Source organism: Macaca mulatta, chromosome 15 (genome assembly GCF_049350105.2).
Source record: "Macaca mulatta isolate MMU2019108-1 chromosome 15, T2T-MMU8v2.0, whole genome shotgun sequence".
Taxonomy (NCBI): Eukaryota; Metazoa; Chordata; class Mammalia; order Primates; family Cercopithecidae; genus Macaca; species Macaca mulatta.
In genome coordinates, this window is record NC_133420.1 from 18,182,896 (window position 1) to 18,197,448 (window position 14,553).

A 14,553-nucleotide genomic window follows, 5' to 3' on the forward strand; every position below is an offset into this window, starting at 1 on the left:
CGGGAGTTCAAGACCAGCCTGACCAACACTGAGAAACCCCGTCTCTACTAAAAATCCAAAATTAGCTGGGCGTGATGGCGCATGCCTGTAATCCCAGCTACTCGGGAGGCTGAGGAAGGAGAATCGCTTGAACCCGGGAGGCACAGGTTGCCGTGAGCCGAGATCGTACCATTGCACTCCAGCCTGGGCGACAGAGTGAAACTCCGTCTCAAAAAAAAAAAGACACACCTAACTTTCTTCTAGCCATGGCTTTCTAGACGGAACTGTGGGCCTGCAAGCTTTTCTGAGGTTTCAACAAAGGGTGTGACAGCCACACCCTTGGTGTAATCTTTACCCTGAGACTGAGTCTTAACTGGGCTCTATCACACAGAGTGTTTCTTAAGCCTAGAATATTCTTTATTGACTATTTGTAGAGTGCTCATTTTAAAGAGTCTTTACAGAAAGTTTAATATTCATAATCAGCTCGGCATGGTGGCACGTGCCTGTGATTCTAGCTACTCAGGAGGCTGAGGAAGGAGGATTGCTTGAGCCCAGGGGGTCAAGGCTGCAGTGAGCTGGGATCACGTCATTGCATTCCAGCCTGGGCGACAGAGTAAGACCCTGTTTAAAAAAAAAAGAGGAGGAGGAGGAGGAGGAAGAGGAGGAGAAGAAGAGGAGGACGAAGAAGAAGGAAAAGAAGAAGAAGAGGAAGAGGAAAAGGAAGAGGAAGAAGAAGAGGAGGAAGAGGAAGAAGAAGAGGAAGAAGAAGGAGGAGGAGGAGAAGAAGAAGAAGAGGAAGAAGAAGAAGAAGAAGAAGAAAGTAAGTTTAAAATTCACAATTAGACTTCTCGAACAATACATTTCTGGGGACAGACAAAGTTAAATTTAAAACTCTTATCTGCTCCAAGATCATATGTGTGTTCCAAGCGCAAATATGTCAGAAATTTTTTCTAAAATGTCATTTGGCACTTGAGTCTTGCAGAAGCGATGAACTGCCAGAGGGGCAGGGACTGTGTCTGTTTTGCCCACTTATTATGCAAAAGAGCAGGATTTTCCAAAAATGGTCCTGGGTGCTCACTCTAGGTTGTCTGGGTGACGAACCGGCAGGATGGAGTGGAGAACTGGATCGCACCTTTTTCCAACTCAGGGATAAGTGGTTTGTGCCCAAGCACAGCTTCCCTGGCCCACCCCAACCTTCTCCCAGCTGGGGGCACAGCATCCAAGCTCAGCCTCCTGCAGCACAGGTGGCCTCCTGCACGTGACAGTGTCTGGATCCTCCCACGGGCCGCGGACCTTTGGGCACTGAACGCTTGGAGCACTCACTTAGTTGCTTTTTCATTGGATGGAGATGAGGAATAGTTGTTTTTTTCAATCCTGCAAATCCAACATTTCTGGATTTTCTCTTTCCCTTTCATTTCTGCTTGCAAGTAGGCTAATTCCGTTAGAGTGCATCTCCTGTCCGTAGGGTCCTGTGAAATGCGGTGTTATGTATTCGCTTGCTAGGGCTGTGGTCACAAAGTCTTGGGTGGCTGAAACACCAGAAACACATTGTTTCACAGTTTGGGAGGCTGGAAATCCAAGATGAAGGTGTCAGCAGGTTGGTTCCTTATGAGGGCCATAGGGAAGGATCTGTTCCAAGTCTCCCACATTGGTTTATGGATGGTTGATTTCTCCCCAGGGACTCCATGTCATCTTCCCTCTGAACATGTCTGGGTCAAATCGCCACTTTTTTTTTTTTTTTTTTTTGAGACGGAGTTTCACTCTTGTTGCCCAGGCTGGAGTGCAATGGCACGATCTCGGCTCACTGCAACCTCCACCTCCTGGGTTCAAGTGATTCTCTTGCTTCAACCTCCTGAGTGGCTGGAATTACAGGTGCGTGCTGTCACGCCCAGCTAATTTTTTTTTTTTTTTTTTTTTTGAGACAGAGTCTTGCTCTGTCTCCCAGGCTGGAGTGCAGTGGTCAGATCTCAGCTCACCGCAAGCTCTGCCTCCTGGGTTCACGCCATTTTCCTGCCTTAGCCTCCCAAGTAGCTGGGACTACAGGTGCCCGCCACCACGCCCGGCTAATTTTTTGTATTTTTAGTAGAGACAGGGTTTCACCATGTTAGCCAGGATGGTCTCCATCTCCTGACCTCGTGATCCACCCGTCTCAGCCTCCCAAAGTGCTGGGATTATAGGCGTGAGCTACTGTGCTTGGCCTTTTTTCTATTTTTAGTAGAGACGGAGTTTCATCATGTTGGCCAGGCTGGTGTCCAACTCCTGACCTCGGGTGATCCACCCACCTCGGCTTCCCAAAGTGCTGGGATTACAGGTGTGAGCCACCGTGCCCAGCCTTTTTTTTTTTTTTTTTTTTTTTTTTTGAGACAGGATCTTACTCTTGTCACCTAGGCTGGAGTGCAGTGGCACAATCAGTTCACTGCAGCCTCGAACTCCTGAACTCAGGCAATTCTCCCACCTCAGTTTCCCAAGTAGCTAGGACTACAGTATAGCTTTTAAAGCTTCTGTTGGCCACTGATGTGTGGTCACTTCTGCTCACATTTCATTGGCCAGAGTAAGTCACATGGCCAAACCTCTTCAGAGGGCGTGGAAGGACGTTCTGGGGACAAGGTGATATAACCTGCTCAGGGAAAGGAATTGCTGGGCACAACGGCACCATCTATCATCCGGTTGGCACTGGTTAAGGCTTACCATGTGTAGGGCTTTGTGCCAGCAGCTTCACACCCTTAGCTCATTGGCTCCTCATGTAGCCCCATTTTATAGGTAAGAAAACTGAGGCTTTGAGAGGGGAAAGAGGGAGAGACTTGTTCATCGATCATAAACAAGACTGACTGACAGACTGAGAAAACCCTGAAGGTCTACACGCTTCTCGGGTCTTACCCCTGTTCCACCTTCTTCTTGAGGCCAGGGTGAGAAAATGCTTGGCCTAGGATGTAGCCCACGCCGAACACTCACAAATGGTAGCGGAGTTAAAGATCTGAGTTGAGGCCAGGCGCGGTGGCTCACGCCTGTAATCCCAACACTTTGGGAGGCCGAGGCGGGTGGATCACCTGAGGTCAGGAGTTCGAGACCAGCCTGGCCAACATGGCAAAACCCTGTCTTTACTAAAAATACAAAAATTAGCCAGGCATGGTGGTGCATGTCTGTAATCCCAGCGACGTGGGAAGCTGAGGCAGGAGAATCGCTTGAACCTGGGAGGCGGAGGTTGCAGTGAGTTGAGATCGCGCCATTGCACTCCAGCCTGGGAGAAGCTCCGTCTCAAAAAAAAAGATCTTAGTTGGGTGTGGGGGCGTCTTGAGCCAGCAATGCAGCTGCACACCCCACCAGGGTGCTGGTAGAGCTTGCTCTGGGGGAGCCCACACCCCACCTTTCAGCTCAGCTCTGCCTCCACCCTGCCTGCGAATCTAGGCATTCCCCAGAGCGCACAGGACCAAGGGAGGGCGGGGGTTTACGTAAGTAAATGCAACTTCTCCTGGAGGAAAGGGAGAGAAGGAGCCTTGTGCATCCCAGGACCTTGTGACCCTCTCTGATCGCTCCTTTGCTGCTGAATCTCCCAGGCTCTAAGTGCCTCTGGGGGGTTGTGAATTTCTTGTCTGCTTGTTTGTTTCAGCAGGGCTGGGCAGGGGGCAGAAAAATCTTATGTTCTTTTTATTATGCTCCTCATTTTACAGATAGAGAAACTGAGGCCCAGGGAGGTTCAAGCCACTTCCCACAGCAAGGGGTGACGATAGATCCAGGACTCAAGCGCAGCTGGGGCGGGCGCTGGGAGGACTGGGCACTGAGGCCCCAGGTGGGCCTGTATTAAGGAGGCTGGGGGTGGGGCCGGATGGGGAAGTGGTGGTGTGGACAGGGTGGGGTGGGGGACACTTCTGCTCCTCCCAGGCCGCCCAGGTCACGGAAGGACAGAGAGGGCAAGACAGTGATTCTTGGAGAGACGGATTTAGTCTAGGGGGTCCCAGATAGTGAGAAAGAGTACCAGGCAGGGACCCGGGCCCACGTGCAGGGGACGGTGTGAGAAGGATACACACACACACACACATCCCACCACAGACTTTTTCTGGTTTTGACACCCAATTCAGAGAAGGCCTTTTTACATTCAGATTTCTGACAATGCCATTATTAGAAACAATAACAGTGATAGCAAGCCTTCCCCGAGACCTCACAGCATTTCAGGAAACTTGCTGAAAAGTTTAGCCTGGACTCCCTCACGGAGCCCTCACAGCCACCCTGTGAGGTGGGTGCCATTACTGTCCTGTTATTACAGATTGGGAAACGGAGGCTCTGAGATGCTGGAGCTTGGAACCGATGGAGGTTGGCTAGACTTCACGAGCCACACTATGAATGTTCCCTCTGAGGCACAAACAACAGAATCGTGAAGGTGGCCGGGTGCGGAGGTTCACGCCTGTCATCCCAGCACTTTGGGAGCTGAGGTGGGTGGATCATTTGAGGCCAGAAGTTTGAGACCAGCCTGGCCAATATGGCGAAATCCCATCTCTACTAAAAATACAAAAATTATCTGGCTGTGTTGGTGCAAACCTGTAGTCTCAGCTATTTGGGAGGCTGAGGCAGGAGAATCGCTTGAACCTGGCAGGTAAAGGGTGAAGTGAGCCGAGATCACACCACTACACATCAGCCTGGGTGACAAAGCAAGACTCTGTCTCAAAAAAAAAAAAAAAGGAAGAGAGAGAGAGAAAGAAAGAGAAAGAAAGAAAGAAAAGAAGAAGAAGAAGAAGGAGGAGGAGGAGGAGGAGGAGGAAGAAGGAAGGAAGGAAGGAAGGAAGGAAGGAAGGAAGGAAGGAAGGAAGGAAGGAAAGAAAAAGAAAGAGAGAGAGAAAGAAAGAAAAAGAAAGAAAGAAAGAAAGAGAGAAAGGCCAGGTGCGGTGGCTCAAGCCTGTAATCCCAGCACTTTGGGAGGCCAAGACAGGCGGATCACGAGGTCAGGAGATCGAGACCATCCTGGCTAACACGGTGAAACCCCGTCTCTACTAAAAAAATACAAAAAACTAGCCAGGCTTGGTGGCGGGCGCCTGTAGTCCCAGCTACTCGGGAGGCTGAGGCAGGAGAATGGCGTAAACCCAGGAGGTGGAGCTTGCAGTGAGCTGAGATCCGGCCACTGCACTCCAGCTTGGGTGACAGAGCGAGACTCCGTCTCAAAAGAAAAAAGAAAGAAAGAAAGAAAGAAAAGAAGGAAGGAAGGAAGGAAGGAAGGAAGGAAGGAAGGAAGGAAGGAAGAGAGAAAAGAAATAATCAAGAAGGAAAGCCCTGCCTGCTTTGCCACAGACCTCCAGGCCTCCCACCCCTCCTCCCTGCTGAGTCAGGTGCCCACTGTGGACTCGAGGCTTTGAGTTCCCCCAAGATGGCCAGATAGGGACTTCTATGCTGGTTTCCCTGACACCATTTCCCTCCCAGACCTGGCTTTTCAGAGCCCTAAACTGCCTTTCCCTATGAAAGGGGACAGAGCTTCCCACAGCCACCTGTGCCTCTCTGTGACTATCAGAGCAGGGGGCCCTCTGACACCAATAATGATGCCTGCTGTATGAGGCCAGCCTGTTCTCTGCAGCCCTGAGGTCAGAGGACAAAACTAGATACAAACCTATGTGCCCATCCTCTGGGGACTGGATAACCACATACAGGTATGTGTACAATGGAATACTATGCAGCCAGGAAAAATAACGAGGTGCAATAAATTGCCAAACAGGACATATAATATTGACTGGCATTTTTAGGCAAGCGTGGTGGCTTCCACCTGTAATCCCAGCACTTTGGGAGGCCAAGGTGGAAGAACCACATCCACCCAGGAGTTTGAGACCAGCCTGGGCAACATAGTGAGATTCCATATCTAGATGAAATTAAAAATTTGCCAGGTTTGGTGGCCTGTGCCTGTAGTCCCGCTGCTCGGGAGGCTGAGGTGGGAGGATGGCTTGAGCTCCGATCATACCACTGCACTCCAGCATAGGCAAGAGAGCAAGACCCTATCTCACACACAAAAAGGTTTCTATCAGTATCTGTATTGACAGAAAAACTCCAACCCTGAATATGCTGATTCGATCACTATATATTATATACGTGTACTGAAATATTATATTGTACCCCATAAATATGTACAATTATTATGTGTCAATTAAAAATAATCATAGAAGCCAAAACATAGGATGCTGCACTAGAGGCTGAGGTTACACAGATGAATAAGGCATGTGAAAAAAAAAAAATGAACGAAACCAACCTCACTTCAGGCAAAAGTAGGAGGCTTCCTCATTACAGCCTGGGGTTCTTTCCTCACTCCTGCTGTCTTGCTTCCTCCCTGGCATGGGCGCTAAGCAGTGTCTCAGCGCGACTCCCCTAAGTCAGGAATAAGCGAATTTCGAGATGAACGGTGCAGTCCTGGCCTCGAGGGGCCTGGAATCTACGGAGAGCGGCAGGTGGGGACATAAATAACAAAAATCATCACAATGATCCGGGGTGGGGCTTCTCCAAGTGCTTGATGCTCTGCCAAGGAATTCACTGGCATTAACTCGGGGGCCTCTGACCATAAGTGAGTTTTCTCATTTTCCCAGTAGGGAAACAGTCTCAGAGAGTGCCCTGGCGAGTAGATTCCATCTTGCCCTGAGGGTCTGGGCCTCAACTCCAGAGCCTCTTCTGGGAGAGAATCCTCTAGCCACTGAGCTAGTGGCTAATCACCCGCCAAAAGCAACAGAGACAAAAGGCAGGGAAAGGGGTTAAACAGAGGGTGGAGGCAGGAAAGGTCCCGGTGGCTGAGCCGCCTCCCCCCACCTCTTACCAAACCATACACAAGTGGATTTGGTCCTTGAAGCACACACCCTCTCCGCAGGTGCGGTGGGCTCCATCTCAAGGTCAGAGAGGGGACAGTGGCCAAGGCCATCTGGAAAGTGCCGTGGCAAGGGTTCAAACCCTGTCGGCCTGACTGCAAAGGCCCTGTCGCCCAGCGTGGGACCGAGCAAGCAGCGCCGTCCAGAGATCCCGGTCCTTGGCTCCCCACACAGGCTTGGCATGGAACACGTGCTGGCTACGCAGTCAGCCTCCCTTCTTGTCCTCCTTCCGCCATCATGTGACCTTGGCCCCACTGTTCTCTCTTTCCAGGCCTCAGTTTCCCCATCTGCTGGGGGAGGGGGTTGTCCTAGGGGTGCCCTGGCTCCCCTGGAAGCCTCCAGTATCTTAGATTTCCACTGGGGAAGCCAGGAAGGGCAGGTAGGGCCCCCTGGGGCTGGAGCAAATTTGGGGTCCAGGGCTGTTTTCTGGGGTGAAAGCTTGGAGCTCGAGGAGAGCCCCCGCGGACGGCCCCCAACTTCCCCAAGCCAGCAGCCCCCCTTAACCTTCCTCCCTCTGCCACCCAGAGCACCACTGGACCAGACTCGGGCCCCCACCCTGGAATCGTCCGACACCCCGACCCTGGTGGGGGCAGGCCCCCACCAGGCCGGCCGGAGCCCCCAGCACCTTGAAAAGCCTCCGGCCTCCCCCGCCAAAGCCCGACCGGCGAGCTGCGCAGAGAACGAGGGGGAGCGCCGGCGAGCGCGCAGCGAGAGTGGGGGAGAAATGCAAATGCTTTTTATCCTCCTTTCTTTTAAATGCTGAAGCCAGCCTTGACAGCCTCTGAAAATAAATGGCACCGACTCGCTGGGATTTCAAATTCCGTGATTAAGGGCTGAAGCAAATACTTTCTCCCTCCCTCCCCCGCCGCCCTCCCTCCGTGGGCTGATAGAGCGGCGGCGGGCCGGGGACAGCTTTTTGCGAGCCTGCCAGGAGCTCTGATACGCAGCCTCCCGCCCGGCTGCGCGGCGGCTCGGCTCCGGGCTGTTTATCAGGAGCGCTCACGCCGGCAGCCGCGAAAGCAGCTTTAAATCCCTTGCCCGGCCTCGGCGCCCCCTCCTCCCGCCGGCACGCACGCCGCGGTCAGGCACGCGCGCGCGCGCACACACACACACACACACACGCACACACACACGCACAACACAAGGCACACGCATGCACGTGTGCACCCAACGCACACCGCACAATGCACAGACGCACGCGTGCACACACCCACACAAAAACATGCATGGGCGCACACATACGTGTGCACACTGACACATATGCACACACGTGAACACCCGGTCCTGGTGAGTGTCTGTCTGTTCTCCAATGGAAGGAGGAAGTCAGGGAAGGCTGCAAAGTTGGGGGGATAAGAGGAAGGAGAGGAGGGGGCCAGGAAGAGAGGCTCTTCTGAGTTCACAGTCTACATGGGCTGCTTTCAGGCAGCCTAGTGTGGGGGGGTCTTTGAGGCAGCAGCAGCTGTGTCCTCCCTCCTTCCTCCCCACAGGCCTCAGTGCAGTCCCCACACCCCCTATAGTGATTCCGAGGTGCCTCAGTCTCCCTCCTTCCCTTCTGGCTCAGTACTCTCTGCTGGGGGAACACACGGTTCAGAGTTATGCCTTTTTAGGGCTTGGATTCCCCATCTGGAAGACCTCCAGGCAGGATGCCCCGCCCCTCCTTGAACCTCACCTGTGAGGAGCCCACTCAACCAGGGTCACACAGCTAGAAAGAGGGACGGTCAGGATCCTCGCTCTGGGGGCTCTGGGGGGAAGAAGTAGGACCTGACAACCTTCCTCTGATTCTGCAAGAACCACCTTTGCTCAGACAATCTTCTGAGTGCCCCCTCTCTCCCCTCTGCTGGGCTCCCTCTGCTGTCTAGCGGCAGCTGACAGATGGGTGATAACAGGTACGCCCAGGTACCTGCTAGAGATGGCTCCACTCGCGTTTAAACTCAACGCATGGAACTCCGACAGCGGGTGAGAGGTGTGGATGCAAGACCAGCAGAGGTGCCTGCTGGCTACGTTACACAAACTGCCCAGCAAAGGGGAAGGTGGGCACATCCTTCCTGGGCAACCTCTGGAGAGGCACGGATGGAGACCTTCAGACACATACGTCGAGGTTCGGCAGCGATGGGGCAGGGGTGTGGGGGTGGGGGCATGTAGGCCATAGGAATGCCGTGGTCTCCAGCCAGCTCTGCAAACACGGGGTACCCCCCCCATCACTTCCCCTCCACATGTGCCCTGAAGCCTGCACCTGCCCAGAGATAGCCACCTGCAGGAGACAGGCAGGGGAGGCTGGAGTTTGCAGAAAGCCACAGGGACAATGATGACGCTGGTTGTGTGCCAGGCTCGGTTCTGCTGTGGACATGCAGGCCTCGAGGAGTCCTCACTGTGACCACACCCACTTTACAGGTGAGAAAAAAGTGAGGCTCAGAGAGGGCAAGTGACTGGCCCAAGGTCTCCTAGCTGGGAAGAGATGGAGTGAGGATTCAACCCTCCCGCCATTTACCCCATTCTGTCTCCAAAAGGCTGAGCTGTGGCAGGAGCCTCATTTGTTCTTTATGTGAAAATGATGAGGCTGGAGTGTATGTAAGTGCTGATATGTAACCACTTTGGTCTGTCAGAACGCCAGTGTTGTGCAGCCTAACCTGAGAGCAGCACTCTCTGCACAGTGGTTCAGTTCAGCAGTTTCCATTCTGACGCTGAGACTCGGACGGCCGCGTTGCCAGATTGAAGAAATAAAAATACAGGACACCGAGGCTGGGCGCGGTGGCTCCATGCCTGTAATCCCAGCACTTTGGGAGGCCAAGGCGGGCGGATCACGAAGTCAAGAGATAGAACCCAACCTGGCCGACATGGTGAAACCCCGTCTCTACAAAAAATACAAAAATGATCTGGGTGTGGTGGCGTGTGCCTGTAATCCCAGCCACTCAGGAGGCTGAGGCAGAAGAATCACTTGAACCTGGGAGGCGGACGTTGCAGTGAGCTGAAATCACACCACTGCACTCCAGCCTGGGCGACAGAGCAAGACTCTGTCCCCCCACAAAAAAAGAAACCCCCAAAAACCAAACAACGACGACAAAAAAACAGGACACTCAATTAAATGTGCATTTCTAATAAACAGCCAGTGACATTTTAGTTGAAGTACGGTATGTCCCATGCAAACATTTACAGTACAAACTTATTCACGGTGTATCTGAAACTCACATTTAATTGGGTGTCCTCTATTTTATCCGGTGACTCTATCTGGGGGTCTTCCTTTGAAGACAGACTTCGAAACCGGGTGCTTTTGGATCCAGAAACCCAACAATAGGTGGGAAGCAACATTGGTATCGCTGACATCAGGCCTAGTCCAGAGAGATGGAGCCCAGGCTTGGAGGCTGAACCGGCCTCCCCCTATTCCTGCGTCAGGAACTGAGCACTGAGGACCACAGTAAGTCATGGGCGCCCATGATTCCACACACAGACTTGAGGATGGGATGAAATGAATCAGCCCATGATGGACAGCTGGGAGATGCTGGGGTGGGTGAGAGATGCTACTGACTCTGAAGGTTGCCACCGTTAGAACACAGCTGAGACTTTCCAGTAAACTGTCTGCACAGTCTCTCAAACATGCATTCCAACCCCCTTTCCTCTGGCCTTCCTCTATCATAGAATGCAGAAAATTAAAATACTCAATTTCCCAGCTTCCTTTGCAGTTGGTGGTGGGCATGTGACCCAGCTCTGGCCAATGAGGTGAAGGCAGATGATCCCAAGGATAGTTTCCCTTCCTGAATTAAAAAGGCAAAGATTCCAAGAAAAATATACTTGCCTGGAATGTGGACGTGATGGCTAGAGGTGAAGCAGCCATCTTATGACTGTGAGGACAATAGCCAGACACCAAGGCTGCCAGGAGGAAGCCAGGGATACCTGGATCTTTGGAAACTCTTGTATCAAGGCTGTTACAGCCCCAGACCATCTCCCTCGACACATTTCACACACAGAAAGAAACTTCATTTGTTTAAACCATGCTTGGTGGAGTTTTCTGTTGTCTGTAGCCTAATGCACATCCTGGGAGATTCATTAATACTGGGGCCTAAGGGAGGATCCCAGACCCTACAGACCACAGTTTGGACATGGGTGAAAATTCATTGTTTTGTATAAAGTGTTTGCCAGGCACGGATGGCTACAGTGACCCTGGGACAGATGATCCCAAGTGCTCCATTAGGACTTTAGTGCCTGGTGCTTGGCTGTGGCAAGCCTTTCTCAGGCCTCCAGCATGCGACACGGTGTGTGGTGGTCACCAGATGTGCTTTTTGGGAGAGGATGTTCCTTTATTCTAAGATTATGTTCTCCATACTTTTTGGGCTTTAAAATGAAATTTATTTCATGAAATGATGTGACAGTTGATGGTGAGATTTTTTTTTTCTTTCCTTTTTTGAGACAGGGTCTTGCTCTGTTGACCAGGCTACACTTCAGTGGTGTGATCACTGCTCACTGCAGCCTCGACTTCCTGGGCTCAAGCGATCCTCCCACTTTAGCCTCCTGAGTAGCTGGGACTATAGACGTGTGCCTCATGCCCAACTAATCTTATTTTTTGTAAACATGAGTCTCACTATGTTACCCTGGTGGTTCTCAAACTCCTGGGCTCAAGTGGTCCCCTGCCCTCAGCCTCTCAAAGTGTTGGGTTTATAGGCATGAGCCACTGTACCTGGTGATGGTGAGGATTTTTTTTTTTTTTCAAGACAGGGTCTCATTCTGTCACCCAGGCTGGAGTGCAGTGGCCCAGTCTTGACTCACTGCAACCTCTGCCTCTCGGATTCAGGTGATTCTCCTGCCTCAGCCTCCTGAGTAGCTGGGATTGCAGGTGCCCGCTACCATACCTGGCTAATTTTTGTATTTTTAGTAGAGACAGGGTTTCACCACATTGGTCAGGTTGGTCTCAAACTCCTGACCTCAAATGATCCACCCGGATGGTGAGAGTTTTAATGTGTGTGGTTTTCGTTTTGTTTTTGTCATAAAAACTTGGCATGGTGGTTATCAGTCCCCCAATTTTCTCTGGAAATTGCAAAGGTCCCTGGGAGTGTGCTCAAGAATCCTTCAGATCCCATGCACCCAGGCTCAGCTGGGAGCCCAGAAAACAGGGAGGAGAGGCAGCCCCTGCCAGGAGCCAGCAGCCAGCAGCAACAGCAGTGGGGGTGGATGGCCCAGGGGCAGGTGAGCATGGTTCCAGATGCCTGCACTTTGGGTCCCAAAGGCCTGGCACTGGGAGAGTGTTCCCAGGCTGTCTGTGCCTCCTGCTGTCCCTGCCCCACCTGCTGAGGTGTCCCCAGAGGAGCTGGAACAGTGTGTTACAGCTCCCCAGGAAGTAAGGTCCCTGAGCACGCTGCGTTCTGGAGGCCAACGAAGGTGTGCCAGGCTCTGGCCAGTGGACCGTGGGTGCACACCTGCTCCAAGGCCCAGTGGCTTGGCAGGTCCCTGCCAGGAACAGCCACACTCGGCTCAGCTGGAAAGTCAGCCCAGCAGGCTCAGAGATGGCCAGGGACAACAGGAACTCACAGGAGAGCCCAGACCACTCCAGGGGCCTTGCAACAGGCCCCGAAGACCCAGGGATGGGGAGGAGGAACCTGGAGAGAGGGATGGCAGAAGCAGCACTTGGGAAACCGCTCAACCGGGGAGATAAAAGGTGAACACTGTGCTACACTCACAGCATTTTAAACCTTGCAGCTCCCAGCAACTCTGCCCTAATGAGAAGCAGGAAGAGCCGCGACAGGCAGGGAAGGGAGCTGCTTGGAGGCGAGGAGGATGGGAGGGCACAGAGCTTAACTAAGTCTTGTGCCCTGCCACCCTGGGAGCCATCCTGCCCCACGGAGACTCCCACAGAGGGTTTCCAAGCAGGGGAGAGCAACCAGAATTCACAGCCTGCATTTTGGGCTCTGGTGATACAGACTGGAATGCATCTAAGGGTGAGAGCCATGAGCTGGAAATGCGGGGTACAACTGTGGGGTGCGGCCACCGTACCTCGCATCATGCCGAAAATGTCCTGTAGTGGTTATAGCAGGACCCCTGCCTCACCCCATGCCCGGATATCTAGATCATGCAGCCGAGGAACAGCAGAGGGTCTCCTGGATGCTCTTCTTCACGGTGAGGCCAGCTTCATCAACTTCAGGGATGTCTAGGGCTGGATGTCATAACCACCTCATTAAATGTGTCTGCTTTTTCCAGCCTCATCCTCATCCCTAGCTCCAGCTCCAGGCCCAGGCTGCTTTTAACAAGACAGTGAAGAGTGGCAGTTAAAGGTCTGGCTGGCATCAGACAGTGCTGAATTCAGACACCAGCTGAGCTGAAAACGGCCTGGCTGGGTGACCTTGAGCAAGCAGCCTGCCCTCTCCGAGGCTCAGTTTATTTTCTGGAAGGGGGAAGACGGTGTCTACTTCCAACAACCGCCATGATGTTTCAGATTCAGCCCGAAGGGTGAGCAGCCAATAAACAGTGCCGAGAAAGGTCTCTGGCCTGCCAGGTAGAGAAATGACCTGATTCCTTCCAGAAGTTTCCAATGTTTCCAAGCCGATGAGGCTCCTGGGAGACGCCTCCAGATCTTGTAACGTTCAGGGAAGCATGGGCTCTGGTTGCATTAGGGAGGATTTATTTTATTTTTAAAGGAGTTGAGGCCACTTTGCAATCAGAGCCTTCATGGCTGGAGCAGGGAGAGCCGAGGAAGGGTATTAATCAAGGCGTTTTAAGGACATGCAAATCAGGAGAAAGCTCAAGTGATTAGGGTGTGATGGGGCCTGCAGTCCAGCCTGTATCCCCATCTGAGAAGAGACAGCTAGAGAGCCAGGCAAGGTGGCTCAGGCCCAGCTGGGGGCGGCAGCCAAGGGGCTGTCATGGGGCTGGGAGCAAGTGGAGGCGGAGGGAAGGGTCCCTGATGACTGCACTGTCCATGTGGTACTCTGGCTGGGTCCCCGCCTCCCCCACAGCTGCAGAGGCTGGGATAGGCCCCTCTTCCTAAGGATACGGAATGGCTGTTTGGGTGAAAGGGGCCCACTGGCACTGCTGGGGCGCGGGATGGGGAATGTGATGTCAGCGATCCGCGGGATCTTCGGGGTGACAGCCGTACCCCCTGCGTAGGACCCAGGGCTCCACATCTATAGACCTGACCTAAGGAAATATGCGGGCGTGTGCACAAGGATGCCATCTCAGGGACTGCGTATTAATAAAAAGCTGAATCAGTGTCCAGCAAGGCGGGTCGTTCGAGCTGGTTATGGGATGTGTTTACCATGGACTTTCAGGTCCTCCTGAGAAATGGCGACCTAGACGTGGGAAGATGGTTGCAATGTATTGTTCCTCAAAGGAGAAACAAAGCAGGTTGCAAAACACTGGGAACTGTCTGTCCATCTTCGAAAAGCCAGTCATACATCTAGAAAAATCTGGAAGGGTAGCCACAAAAACATCATCAGTAGGTACTTTGGAGAGGGTGGATTTCAGGTTATTGTTACTGTCCCCTTTCCTGTTAATTTTTGTGCAATGAACATATGTGTATTTGTAATCAATAAAGCCATCTTCTTTTCTCTTTGTAAAAAAGCTGCTCTCTTGCTTGGCCTCATACCTCCTCCAATCTCCTTAATACAAAATAAAAGATCCCAGTGGACCCTGAGAGAGACAGCCCCGCTGCCCTCTCAGAGGTCTCCTTGCTAGCACAGAGCAGGTCTCCACCACCCAAGGGGCAGGCAGACCAGGTATGGGGGGCTCACTGACAGACCCTCACCCTGCCCCATGCATTTTTTGGATG

At 52.6% G+C, this 14,553-nt stretch overlaps 2 long non-coding RNA genes across 2 annotated transcripts; one reads left to right on the forward strand and one right to left on the reverse strand.

Annotated features, from left to right (window-relative positions):
* Positions 1-374: 374 nt before the first annotated feature.
* On the reverse strand, positions 375-8,129 carry LOC144335048 (uncharacterized). The gene is made up of 4 exons (XR_013405484.1): positions 6,755-8,129; positions 6,200-6,315; positions 1,303-1,508; positions 375-600 (listed from the first exon to the last, which is right to left on the reverse strand). It is a non-coding gene; the product is annotated as an uncharacterized LOC144335048 (long non-coding RNA).
* Positions 8,130-11,622: 3,493 nt separating this feature from the next.
* Positions 11,623-14,345, forward strand: LOC114672718 (uncharacterized). Its single transcript, XR_003723123.2, has 2 exons — positions 11,623-12,905; positions 12,987-14,345. It is a non-coding gene; the product is annotated as an uncharacterized LOC114672718 (long non-coding RNA).
* Positions 14,346-14,553: the final 208 nt, after the last annotated feature.